Here is a 13610-nt window from a genome sequence, read left to right on the forward strand (position 1 = left end):
TTTTTTTTTCTGGTTTCTAACCGGTGCACAACAGTTAGCCTACTCTCTGGTGTGCACCAATTAGGAATCAGAATTTTTTTTTTCTTGAATTTTTAGAAGAAAATAATGTTTATATACATCTATATATATTTTAATATCCCTTATGACTCGACTCTCTATTTCAGTGCAGATTGGAGTTGCTGTTACAGTCAGTCTGAAACCAGTTGTTAACTCCCAACTATAAGTCATTACTCTTGTCAAAAACACTTGTCAAACACGCTGAGCCAAAGAGGAAAAGTTAAAGAAAATAACACATTTCTCATTTGTGGGGACAAAACAAAAGTCAACCTCAAGGCACCAGTTGGATGAACTGAACAATAACAGTCAATGACAAATCGGACGTTGTGCAGTCCTTAAGCAAACACTGATGTCATAAAACGTAGACAGGTAGGCAAACACTCACCTGCCTTGAGCTAATAACACATGGGGCGGCACACAAACCAACACACACACTAATACACACACATACTTGAGCCTAGTCAATAAATTTGGACTACATAAAATGATGCATTAAACGAGCCAAAGATACAACAAATCACGTGTAGCTTCATTGACACTTACCGTCCTTAAAATCTGTTTTCTCAAACACATACTGAATCAAAAAAACTGACTGATGGGGGGAAAAGCAGCTCCACACTTGGCAGTAAGCTATTGATGGATAGTCTCTCCAACTAAATCATTGTCGTACATTTTGGTTTTGTTTTTCTCTTCCCCAAGGTCACATTTCCCACAAAACCCCTTTGGCGGGCACAAGTCTCCTCTGTGGGGTGCGCCGTCAACGCTTCCTGACCATGAGACTCCCGTTGGCTGCCTTTTGATTGGTCATGAAGAGGAAGTGTTGATGGCAGTGAAGTTGGTTGGCACTGATTACATGAGAAAAAAAAATCCTACTCCATTTCATAGGGGATAAGTCACCCACAAGCTCAGGGAAAGCAGCTATGGCTGGAGGAGGACCTGCTGTAGGTAACAATTTGTCCAAATCCCAAAAGACTGAGCAAACAAGCAGGATTGGAAAGACAAAAGGGTCCCAAGGGGTTTAGAGAAGGGTTTCACCCTGGGGTGATATGTTGCGAGACGCATACGCTTGTAGAGAGTGGACCAGCTGAAAACGGGAGTAAGGAATTATGTGGAATGTGGGAATATAACCCAGCATGCAACACTGTACAGTAGAGCCACTGCAGCTACGCCTTGGAAAAACAGAGTGATTGAACGATTTGCGCAAAGCTATCATTTCGAGGGTAAAATCTATCTTACATTCACCACAACAAAGGTCTCCAGTAAATTCTCTTCCAGTTGTGAGTTAAATAGTTAACAAGAGTTGGCTCACGTTGGTGCCAACAGCAAAGTAGAAGTTGCGTCAGCTTTATAAGCCCGAACTATAGTAACACAATATGTCTCGGGCAAATACTCACTTTGTTACAGGACATTTAATACATCTGGGTGAGCCACAAAAGCTACAGAGCAGAACACTAGTCACAGAAGACAAAAAAACCTGTAGGAAGGCATAACATCATCCTTTTACATCTAAGACTGCCCCATAAAGATGCTCTGGTTAGCACATGTTCCACACAGAGAAAGTTTACGGGGACAGCTTTATAGCTGAAACACTACCAGCATGCTGAGATGATCAGCAGCATCTTTACAGTGAAACCTACCAGAATATCCAGCGGAGATGATTACGGGCTGATATCTGTATCCATACTTGGATTCTTTTGCTGTAAAAAAAGAGACAGATGACAAGTGTTAACTTCAGTGTGGCGTTTCAGAGCTTTATTTGGGTTTAAAAGGCTTTACATATCTCTATTATGTAAAGATGTTCAACTTTTATTCTTTATTGGGACAAAATTGACCTGTTTTCAAGTGAAAATGGGTCAATTTTGACAAAAGGCTAAGAAAACAGCAAAAACATATTAGCAATGAATAAATTACACCATTCAGATGCATCATTTCTTTGCCACTTATGTTTAGTCTCCATCATTAGACCTAATTTATACATTTATGCACAATCACAGCTTGGTTTGCTCACAAAAAAAGGCAAAAGCAGTTCCATTACACAACTAGAAAGCTGAGTGTTGAGGTGCTGAAATGCCAGAGTTTGCACAGTTACTGGACCAGTTGAACAGAGGGTGTGTAGGCAAAGAGGGCGTCTTACTGGTTCTCCACTTCTACCCACGTCAGAGCAAAGTGCTCTGACAAACACAACAGCAGCCCTTACCCAGGGAATAGTGATTCTCAAAATCACCCATCAAATCAAATTCAAAACAGAACATTTGGAGTGCATGTATGGATAAAAAAAGGGAGAGAAAGGAAAAAATAACTGGATTGTGATATATATAGCAGATGTTGAGAGTCACTTCTCGAAAGGTGTATCATTCAGAGAGTTTGGGACAAAGTTTTGGCGCCAGTCGATTTCTAAATTTAGACCAGTTGAGACAAAAAAAATGAGCTCAACTTCTGGCGTTGGAAGTTTCTCCTTCCAAATCCTAACCTCAGCGGTGGAGCAGGCGTCACTCGTGACGAAACACAAACCATATAACACACAAAAAGGACCTACTCAAGTACGCACAAGGAAATTGATATTTCCCGAAAGTATCCTATTAATGACCCAAGACTCCGGGGGCGGAACAGTCTTTTCGGATTTCTAAATTTAGAACGCCATTACATTTTACATGTTATGTATGGAGAAAACTAATGCATTTATTTTCAAATTACAACCATGTGAGCTGCAAATGGAGTCAGGACAGAAGTATGATGTAACAGGGTGAAATGACTGTAGTCAAGCTTGCTGGGGAGGATGCCCCCAGGTCGAGATGAAGAGCAAGTCCTGTTTTAGCTAAAAAGACATGCGGGAGACAGGTCTGTAACTACAACACTAGCATAAACACAGGGGATGTTAAGGATTACACACTGCAGCAGCGCCGCAGGAAATCATAGACAGCGCAGGTGTAACCATCCTTCACGCACATTCTTCCTCATCTTCGCTCTGACAGTTGAGTCCTGACTGGCGGATCATCATCTGCTCTCGACAGCTGTGTAAAAGCTGTGTAAACACATGTACGCTTTTGTGTATGCGTTTCTGTGCAGTGAAACACACACACACACACACATATATATATATATAGATATATATATCCATCTATGTATCTATCTATATCTATATACACTATATATTTTCTGTATTTTTATATACACTGTATATATATATATATATATATATATATATATATATATATATATATATATATATATATTTATATATACACACACATCTATCTATCTATCTATATGTTCCTTTCCTTTGTGACTGTTGTGAAATAATATTAGATGAATAGTATTACCGGGGTTACAGATTTTGGCATATTTTTTACCTAAAACTAAAAAAAAGAACAGTGTTGAGTAGAAAAAGGGGGGGTTGAGAGCACATTTTCTCAGTGAACAGCACCCTCTAGAGCAGCACAGATGTGCACCCCTAACTCATTTTAGTAGTTTCAGCATTTGTGCAAACTATTCCACAAACAAATCTGCTGCTTTTCAAATTTTTATTATTAAAAAGATAGGATATTTGCTATTTTCTTTGTCTTTCTTGGGGTAAACTATGCAGAGTTCAAGTTGCAGGACTCGTGTCCCCCAAATGTGCGCTGATAATGAGGCAGGCTGTTATTAAGAGGTTTGCTTTAATCGTGTGCGGGTTATTGGGTGAAGTTTACAGTACACAGGAGAGATTAAACCAGGCCACGCATGACGGAAAGAGCTGAGGAGGATGATGATAAGCCCACCACCTGAGAGGCAGCCTATGAAATACGTGTGGAAATGTGGAAATCTCCTTGTCAGTGCTACACAATGCAAAGGAATGCCTCATATATCCGAGTACAGAGGAAGCAGAGGAGTGAACTTCAAGCCCCTCACTAATTCTTACATAAAAGCTGCACAGCAGCGTGCATAGGAGCGCCGCTCGCTTTCTTCAATGATTTTCCATGCTATTAATAAAAATACATATTGCACTGTTTCATTAGGTTTTGTTGGATTTAAGGGAGCACTTGGATATCCATCATTTTGCGCACTTTTAAAAGTTCCCACAGTATTTCCAGCAATTTTCCAAACATGCGTCCCATACGCATTAGTGTAGCACTCAATTAGGCCCGCATGTGGAGCCAAAATGGGGCACTCGTGTGCTAGTCAAACATGACATATGGCACCCACAGCCAAATTTTTACAAGAGCTCTGCTGCATTAAAAAACAATGGTATTCAAAAAAAAAATTTAACCTTTAGCTTTTATGATTTACTGTAAAAAGCTAAATTTCTTGGATAAAAAGTCAAAGCAGCATTATTTTGTTTCCGACTTAAAAAAAAAAAAAAAGATTTTACTTGTTCTTTTGGACTTACATTGCGAAAAATGTTTTTTTTTTCTTTCTGTTTGTGTGTAACAAGTTAGCAGAAGGTCAGAGTAGTGAAGCATTAGACCACTGTTTGCTCTCCTTCATGTACTCTCGGGAACCAGCCTGTTTAAGAGTTTGAACAGTGACGTGAGAAACCCGTAAAAACAGGACATAGCGCCGCTCCGTTTGCTTAAGAACACCCAAAGAAAAGGGCTGCCATTACAAAACAAATCTCTCAGCTCGCATTCCTCCTGTCCATCAAACCCTACCTGCTGAGCGAGGTATGACACAGAACGGAAAAGGTGGTTCCGAGAAGAACTACTTTCAGGGTAAAATGACTTGTAATTTGTTAAGAGGCTGTCAGCCCTCTAACCTTCGGTTACACAATGGAGCAGACATGCATCTGCGAGTCTCACTGACTTTATGTGCTAGTCGGACTGTCCTATGATTCAGTGAAACTATGTTTATAGAGGGGCATTTCTTATGTTTCATGAATCCATTATTTAAAAAAAGGCTTTATTTATTAATATTTGTATTGTTTTTAATACGATGTTTAAAATTACAACAGAAAAAATTTGATTTTGCTGTTTTGTTGACCAAATTCAGAACTCTGTGCTTTGTTTTGTACATAAAAATGAAAACTTGGTTCAAAGAGTTTACAGAAATTTCTAAAAACGTATTAGCCAATCAAGAAAAATATTTTTGGGGGCTGATGAGCTGCAGAATATGATTTTACACATTTCTTGCAAATGTGAGAACTATCCTGCTGCTTATCAAAAGATGGAGCCATGCAGCATCTCACTCTTAAATGTGTTAGGGGATTGATCAACAACATTATATGTGGCAGAAGTGGAAAAAAGTTATTGATTTTGGAGCGAAAACACAGTGAAAAGAAGGTCCATCCCTCATCCTGATCATCATCCTTTCATCAGAGGTTCAACTTGGGAGAACTGGATGTGATTTGTATGTGTGTTTTTGAAGAGGCGTGCTCATAAATTGCCATGAAAGGGGCCCTTCTATTCAGCTCGCTAGCTGAGATGCGCTTCACTGGGCCGGCCTTTTGTTTTCCCCCTGTTCACAAAAACTTAAGCACAGGAAAAAAAAAGGGGGAGACGGGGGCTTGATTCCAGGGATGTGTGCAGGCCCAAATGATGCCATTAGATTGGTGCCCGCTCTGTTGAAAAAACAAAAAAACAAAAAAAAAAGGGGGTTCAGTAGCGCTTGAAGTGATTTAAAAGATGCAGGAAAGAGCTGTCCACAAATCCTGTCTGAGAATAACTGGAGAAGAATGAAGAGGCAAGATGCCAAGCTACTGATCTTTCTATAGTAGACAAAATTGCTCTCAACTCCATGAGTGCCATGGCTGCTAAAACAAAAGATGGAGAACATTCTTTTTATCGCGTCATGAGGGACAATGTGCTGTAGAAGTGCGTGGGGTCAGGGCGTTCATGAAAATTCCCACGCTGCAGAATATGCTGCGTACGACTGCGGTCGAAGTTTGTTGAACATTAGAGGAGTTTTTTATTCTAAAAAAAGCTTCCATGGAAGCTGATAAGCTATCAGAAGCCAAAAACAGCTTCCTCATGATTTTGTCAGCTTCTTATTAATTTAAACAGAAAATGAAACATTGTGATTCAAAATCAATCACTCAATTATCATGAATGTTTGTGCATTTAATCAATTACACAAATATTTTCTGCCTTATTGATGTGCAAATATTCCAAAAAAGGAAAGTAACACATATATTGACAGAAACTCAATATTTTTTTACGCCTTTGAGCTTACTTTTGTCATGAAAAAATGAGGAAACTTTAAAAAAAAATAACAAAAAGAGAAAAAAAAAAAGGGAGAGTCAAACAAAACCAGCTGAGGCATTCACATAGTTTCCAATCAGGCTCTGTTCCATCCAATTTCATTCAGCTGTCATTTTCACTCACATTATTTCTGTCTGGCATCTCATCAACCAGGAAGACATGTTTGTTTTTCTTTCATATGTAGTAGCGGCCGTACGTGCTACAGTGACATGACCGTCTCTAGAGTTCAAATTCTTTGCATACATCAAGCATTGGAGCTACCTTAAGTGTAAATAATGTTTTTATGCTTTTCCTTATTAACAGATACTTTTAAGATTCCCAAAACAAAATGAACAATGTTTATGTTGATAAAAAAATCAAAGGAGAAACTTCCAGTTTAATATGCCACCAACAGAACAAAACTGTGAAAGAAAAAGCCGGGAGCAAGAATCACCAAATTTGCACTCCTTTGACATTTTGTGCTTTTTTCAAGCAAGTCTTGCTGACTTGGGATGGCTAAAGGCTGTCTTCAATTCAAGCCGAGGATTAAAAAGGCAACTCCACACTACTAGGTTATATTCCAGCTTTCCTCGTATTTTCTTAAAAACACATAAAATTATTGAGAGAAAAAAAAAAGTAAGGGAATGTGTTCACTCATGAAAATATTAGAGGTTGTACCAGCTGTGCAGACTTAACATTGGTTTCTGATAAACACCAGGTGAGCTAATAGTGAGTTGGCCGGGAACATTCAGTGACTCAGATGGGCTCTAAACTGCTGGGCTTCCCCACACTGGGAATATTTGTCTGCTGTCTGGGCTGCCAAGCAAAATAATCTGTAAGTGGACAGTTGAGTTATGAAAAGTGCCAAACATAATGGGATGAGCTGCAGAAACTCGTCTAAGATTATTTTAATTATCTATATGATTGTCAGAGTTTAGAGTATCTAATTGCAAACAACACAAATGATTGTTATACTTTAATCCAATATAAAATGATCCATAAATCCATCATAAAAGAGGAACTTTTCTCTAGATTGTTAAACTTTAATTGATTTGACTGATCCAACCAGGATTTCTACTTAAGTCTTAGTCACCACAGAGCAGACCACATGTAATTGACCCACACAGGTAAGACCATAAACCACCACCTTATATAACTAGTTCTGCTGGAAGGTCAGGCAGAAACAGCTTAGAAAGGCTTTAAAATGGAATCCAAGTCTGACGCTGTCAAACAAACTTTTCCCTTTCTCGTCATGTGTGATCCTCCTTCGACCAGTGCTCCCAGAGACTCTCTGTTGAACCGGTTGGTGGTGAAATCATTGTTCATTGTGATGGCAGTTGCTATGGATACACCCAGGTGTTGCTCACAAGCCAAGGCTAAAGAATCAGAAAGCCAAGGCCTCTGCTAATCCTTCTCCATACCACACTGTGTCAGTAATCAGGAATGCACTGTCTAAACTGAAGCATTGTTCCCCAGCCAAAATAAATAGATGCCTCAAAGTCAGAAATACCCACGAGTTTTGTTTCAAGCCTCTGTCGCTTCCGGGATGGGAAAAATAATGTCTCACATGAAGCATCGAAAGTGGACGGAGTCTGCCTTGATATCTATCCAGAGGGCTTAATGCAGTCTACGAAGGGGGGGCATAATGATGTACTGTTGGGGATTGACAAAAGCTGCAGCTTCTGTAAGACAAAGTCAGAGCTCCTGAGAAGGCCAGCTGCTGTCAACAGTTGGATTTCTTTGAAATAGACCTAAGCTCTAAGACAGCGGGAAATATCCTCTTGACATCTTTGATCTCGGTCCATTACAGTCTTATTCAAAGTAGAAAATTTATTAGAAAAATAATCTCTGAAAATAAAGCATAAGATCTGTGTGGATAAAAACTTCCATAACCAAACTATTGGTTTCCCACTGTTCTTCTGTCACTGAGCACAGCATGCGGCAAGTTGCCATCTTGTCTCAGTGTATGACCATATTTAATTTAGAGCATATTTTGTCTGTAGAAGACAAGGATAATTTATTTCACTACTCTCCTTAAAATTTATGCCATACAAAATATGCATGCTAATAGGGCTGGGTTGTTAAAATTTAAGCTTAACAGATCATTAATCGATTAATAAAAACATAAATCGATTTGTCACATAAAGCTAAAGTCCGCTAGCTTGATGCTAATGTTTAATGGAATTTCCCATAGGACGGCTAATGCTAACACTCGGTCCACCCAAACATACATTATAAATTAATAAACATCTTTATTTACTCACAGGTATTAATTTTCCAAACACTTTTAAGGTAACATTTTTAAAATTAACTATTTGTTGTCTAAAGCACAATTTTTTGCTCAGTTTTTGGTTATTCTTCTTGAAAAAAAGTGTAATGCTATAGCGCGATCGCCACCTAGTGGCCAAAGTGAAATGTCCTCCAGGAGAGTCAGAACAATGTTTACAATGTTAATGATCAGAACATTTTTGTTATAGCTTCTCCTTTTAGAAACCATGTAACACTGTATGCTACTAACAATCTCATTATTCTACAAACACATTTTACAGTATGTGGACTGTACAAGATTAATATAAATATATTCAGATTATTAATGTATTTCTAAACAAATGTATCTAAATGTGTAAACTCAAAATTGAATTAAATCAAATTGAATTGAGAGGACTGAAAGAATCAAAAATAAACAAAATTGAATCGATCTCGGCTCTTGTGAATCAAATCGAATCGTTTCAAATTATTATTGATTCCCAGCCCTACATGCTAATATTCCTACCTGGCCTTTATACTGTTATCTCACCCAGACAAATGTCCAGCTTTTAACTCGCCTTCTTGACATCAAATAATCCACATAAAGAACCAGAAAATCCTCAAATTATAATAAAAAAATTCTTATTAACCTGAGGTCCAATGAGCTTGAAAATGTCTTGATGGAAGAGAAAAAGCAAGTTTAAGAACATCTGAATCAGTCTGGTCTATATGTCAAAATTGTGCATTTTTTTTCAATTAAATGCAGTTTGTGACTGTAAACTCATTTGGACCTTAAATGAGGATACTATTTAAGTATACGCCATTCAACATTTACTTTTCAACAAAAATATCCCTAAGAATCTTTAGAGTAAATCTTTGTAATGATGTTTTATTTTTGAGAATTCTTTGTTGTATTTAAATAATTGCCTTGTAGTACCTGCAGCTCAACAGCCCAAAGCCACAAATCAAAGATGAGAATCAGTCTAGTAGACAGAAGTAGTTTTGAAGGTTTCCTGACAATAGCTTTTAGTCTGTGTCTTTTAACTAACCCATTGTGGTACTGAACAACAAACAAGCACAGATAGTGCCGAAAGGATGCGGCAAGACCGGTAAGACCACGACGGAATCCAGTGGTACTGAAAAACGTCTTCCTGAAGCTTTATTGTGTGGGGTGACGAGCCGCAGCCGGATCCACGTCCCAGAGATGCAAGGCCATATTGCAAAGCTACAACAATGAGCATCTTTGTCCAACTGGAATACTACCACCACCCATTACTGTAACTGACAGAAAAGTTTTATGTAAATATCTCCTTTAATGAGCTCCAGATATGCAGCTGTCAGAACACAATAAGATGAGTTACATCTAAGAATAAGAGCTTGGGTAGTCTTCTGTTTTTGATGGTGATTGTTTTGGTGCTGCAGCTAAATTGTGCTTTAGATTATTAGGAAAAAAGGATTAGCAATAGTTTTTATTCAGTCATTAAACCAACACAAAAAATACAACAATCCACATCGACTATGAAAAGAAATAAGCTGCCGTTTAGAGCAGGGGTGTCAAACATCCGGCCCACCAGATGGTTTAATCTGGCCCAGTCATGAAGAGAAAAAAACATAAGAATGTTGAAAACAAGAGTTGGCCCATTTCTTTGGTAAGTTATGGTTATTTAAAGAAATGACAGCCCCCCTTCCCACCACCCATAATTGGGAGCACTCTGTTTACGCACTCCCATGCTAGCTTATATCCCCTCACGTCCCTGACTTAACATAACCAGTGCAAAAAATGCTGAGTTAGGCACAGTTTTGAGCCAGATCGGATGAGGAAAATAAAGGCGTACATGGATCTAGTCGTCTACAAGAGGACACAGCAGAATGGAGCAGAGTAAGGAGTATATTTTCTGTCACTTTTTCAAAGTGGATTTTTTGTCTTCTCCTAATTTAGTGGTTTAAATAAAAAAAATGCTCAGATATGTGATTCTAATAATAATTTTTCTTTAAATATGTCCTTCATCATCAGAAAAATACCACAAAAAGATGTTAAAAACACCAAAAACACATTTTTTTAATCAGAGTGGGACTTTAAGAAACAAAAATTATGGGATCTTTATGTAATTATATTTAATATATATATATATATATATATATATATATATATATATATATATATATATATATTTTACAACAAGAAAACAATTGAAGAAAAAACAAGTCAACAAATGCAAAGTTAAATCAGCATTTGTCCCAAAAAACTATTTCCACAACAAAAATGCATAATTTTTATGAGTTTTTTAATCTTTCACCTTAGGAAACAAACAATCCTACTTACTTCATTAACATTAGTCATTAAATAAGCCATATATTTATATTTCAAAAGTCAAATCAGTTATTCTAAAAAGCCGACTGCATTAAACTGAATTTAACTCTGATTTAAATATGGGGACAAAAAGCCGTTCTCTGGCACAAAAACAATTATTTTGTTGAGTTGTTATTAAAAATAAGTTACAAATAAAAATATTCAGTTTTCTATCTAGTCAAATCTGCTTAAAATGCATCAATTTGCTTAGTCTAGACTAAAGGTTAAATCTTACAGCACATTGAGTCGTCTTTTCTTTCATTGGGAATTGGAAAAATAATAAATATTCAGGATGGATTTAAATTTTCCCCGTGGGACAAGTGTGCCCCGAATGGCTAAAAATGTTGATTACTTAGGTAAGTGAACAGGACAAAGACAGACAGGAGGTACTTCACTCTCTGCCAAATTACAGCTCAGACTGCACTTGACCCCTCTGTCACCCCACTGGAGAGCCGAGATTTTCCCCAGAACTGGTTAGTTGAGGATTTTCTGACCCCGACTTGTAGGATTTGGCCCTCCTCGCTTGGCAAGTGCTCACACGCCCTCATGTCATGCGTCTAATTGCTTGCACTGTGTGGGATACGAGGTTTAATACAAGGTACATTGTTGACTGTATGCAGAAAATTGTGTGTGTGTGTGTGTGTGTGTGTCATCAGGAACCAAGCTAACACTTGCCTTCAGCAACACACAGACACTCATGTCTTCACCCGCCACAACCCATCATTACCACCGTCACGTAGCCGCCTCCGCAGCAGGCCTCGCAAGCCCCGACAACCACCAGCACACACACCTGGAGGGCCAAACACTTAGTTCCCAGCGCTGCGCTTCATAAACACAACCTGTTAACAGACACACATGTATATAAACAGACACACACACCTATTCATATCCTGCAGCCTCAGCTTCTACCTCGCACCGCCTGGTCTCTGTAAAGTACGTCTCACCTATCCATCTCACAGACCGCAAATATTTATTGTTGTTTAATTTATTTCCTTTGTCATCGTTTCCCGCCAGCTCTATATGAGACGAACAACAGGTTACTGTGTGCATTTGAATTTACGCACACCAGAGCATCTGATAAGCAGAGCTCTCTAATGAACTTTATAGAAGATGACTATTTTAAGATGTGGTATGGTACGGATGATTTCCTCCTCCTCCACACCTCTTCCACCATGTTTGCTTGAACTTCAGAGACTCTAGAGGGTGCTCAATTAAAACCACTAAATAAACACGGCTAACAATGCACACCTTACCCCCACTCACCTGATACTTTCACAAAGGTGTCATGGTGAAAAATCCGACAAGGAAAACCTTTGACAGGCTGCTGGTTGGAGGGGGCTCAGGGCAAACACAGCCTTCAGTCAGACTAAATCAAAGGAACAAAAGAAGACTTCAGGAAGGTGCTACCCCAACAGAAGCCTTGAAAAGAAGACATGAATCACTGCTATGTTTGCCCTCATTTGGCCTTTTGTTAGGGAGCGTGTTCTAAAAATTCTGTGCAGCAATTCAGCAAACGGATCAATGATCCAATTTGAGTTTTTTCTTTGACGAGTGGTGCAGATCATGCAGCAAAAAACTGCTCTCTGTGGCATTCTCTTTTTGTCTACGATCCTTTAGTTGTGTGTTGGACATGTGCATGCAGGTGATATCTGTTAGAAATGATCTCATCAAAGCCTTAAGTCCACCACAGAAGGGTCTGGGCAGCATCATGAACACGTTTAGCCAAAGAGCCTCAACAGTGCCCCCATCGTTCATTTACATACAATAATATACAAGTCCACAGGCCACTCTGAAAAAGACTTAAACAATTCACTGCATGCTAAACTTCATCTGTGTCAAAGAGTGCCAGGGTTAGGATTTAAACAGGGTGAAAGTTCTGGCCTAAAAATATGATTTTTCCTCTTGGAGGAATATTTTTATTCTTATTTGGGTGCTTTATTGCATGAAAAGTTATGAAAACTTTATCTGTTAGTACAAGACATGTTCATTATTAGGGTGTCAATACGACACATATTGCATTACAAATTGCGATATATATATATATATACATATAAGTCTGTACCAGAACCACTTTTTCCACTATTGATGATGTCATCAAGGGTTAGTAACATCCGAATTTGAAGACACTACTTTTCCATAACTCTCCATTAGGAGGACTAAACGTAGACGTAGGGAGAAAAATTCAGATTCGGACTTAGAAGAAGCTAAGGCTAGCTCTGAACTATATAACTTCTTCTGACATGGTTCGGGTTTCTCAAACTGAAGTCAGAGGACTAACAAAGATTTTTTTTTCTTAATTATGTAAGTATTTGCTTTTCAAATGCAAATTAAAAAAAAAAAAACTCTTATGGTTTAACTTTCTATTTAAGCTGCATTTAAAAAGATCCAATAAAATAAAGCAAAAACTATAATTACTGCAACAGCTGGATTAGCCAGAATATGCAAAAGTAAAATTGGCAAAGCAATAAGTCTCTTTCCCTAAATACCACAACTAAATACAATTTCTGCAGCAAAGAGTCTTCTTTTTCATTTACTAACAGTGGTAAGAAAGATTTTGTTTAAACCTATTAGAATGTTATATTAGCTGATAGCACAGACACAGTAAATGACTTCTCTGAGAAATATGTCTCCGGTTAGGAAACTAGGAAAAGATCCAGCCTTAGGATATGCAGCGTAACAATGTGTGTGTATGTGCGCATTTGTTGTGTGTAAACACACAAGGCTCAGGCATGATCAAACAAAGCACACCCAGGTACAGTATGCCATCTGTATTTCCCCCCCAATTCACCCAAAAAAAAAAAAAA

The 13610-nt window shown here is 38.2% G+C and overlaps 1 long non-coding RNA gene across 1 annotated transcript in view; it reads right to left on the reverse strand.

Annotated features, from left to right (window-relative positions):
- Positions 1-13610, reverse strand: part of LOC112145919 — a 44318-nt gene that overhangs the window by 12775 nt on the left and 17933 nt on the right. The window contains exon 2 of the long non-coding RNA XR_002919162.2: positions 1695-1754. This is a non-coding gene — a long non-coding RNA (uncharacterized LOC112145919). The remainder of the gene's footprint in view (positions 1-1694; positions 1755-13610) is intronic.

Source organism: Oryzias melastigma, linkage group LG8 (genome assembly GCF_002922805.2).
Source record: "Oryzias melastigma strain HK-1 linkage group LG8, ASM292280v2, whole genome shotgun sequence".
Classification (NCBI taxonomy): Eukaryota; Metazoa; Chordata; class Actinopteri; order Beloniformes; family Adrianichthyidae; genus Oryzias; species Oryzias melastigma.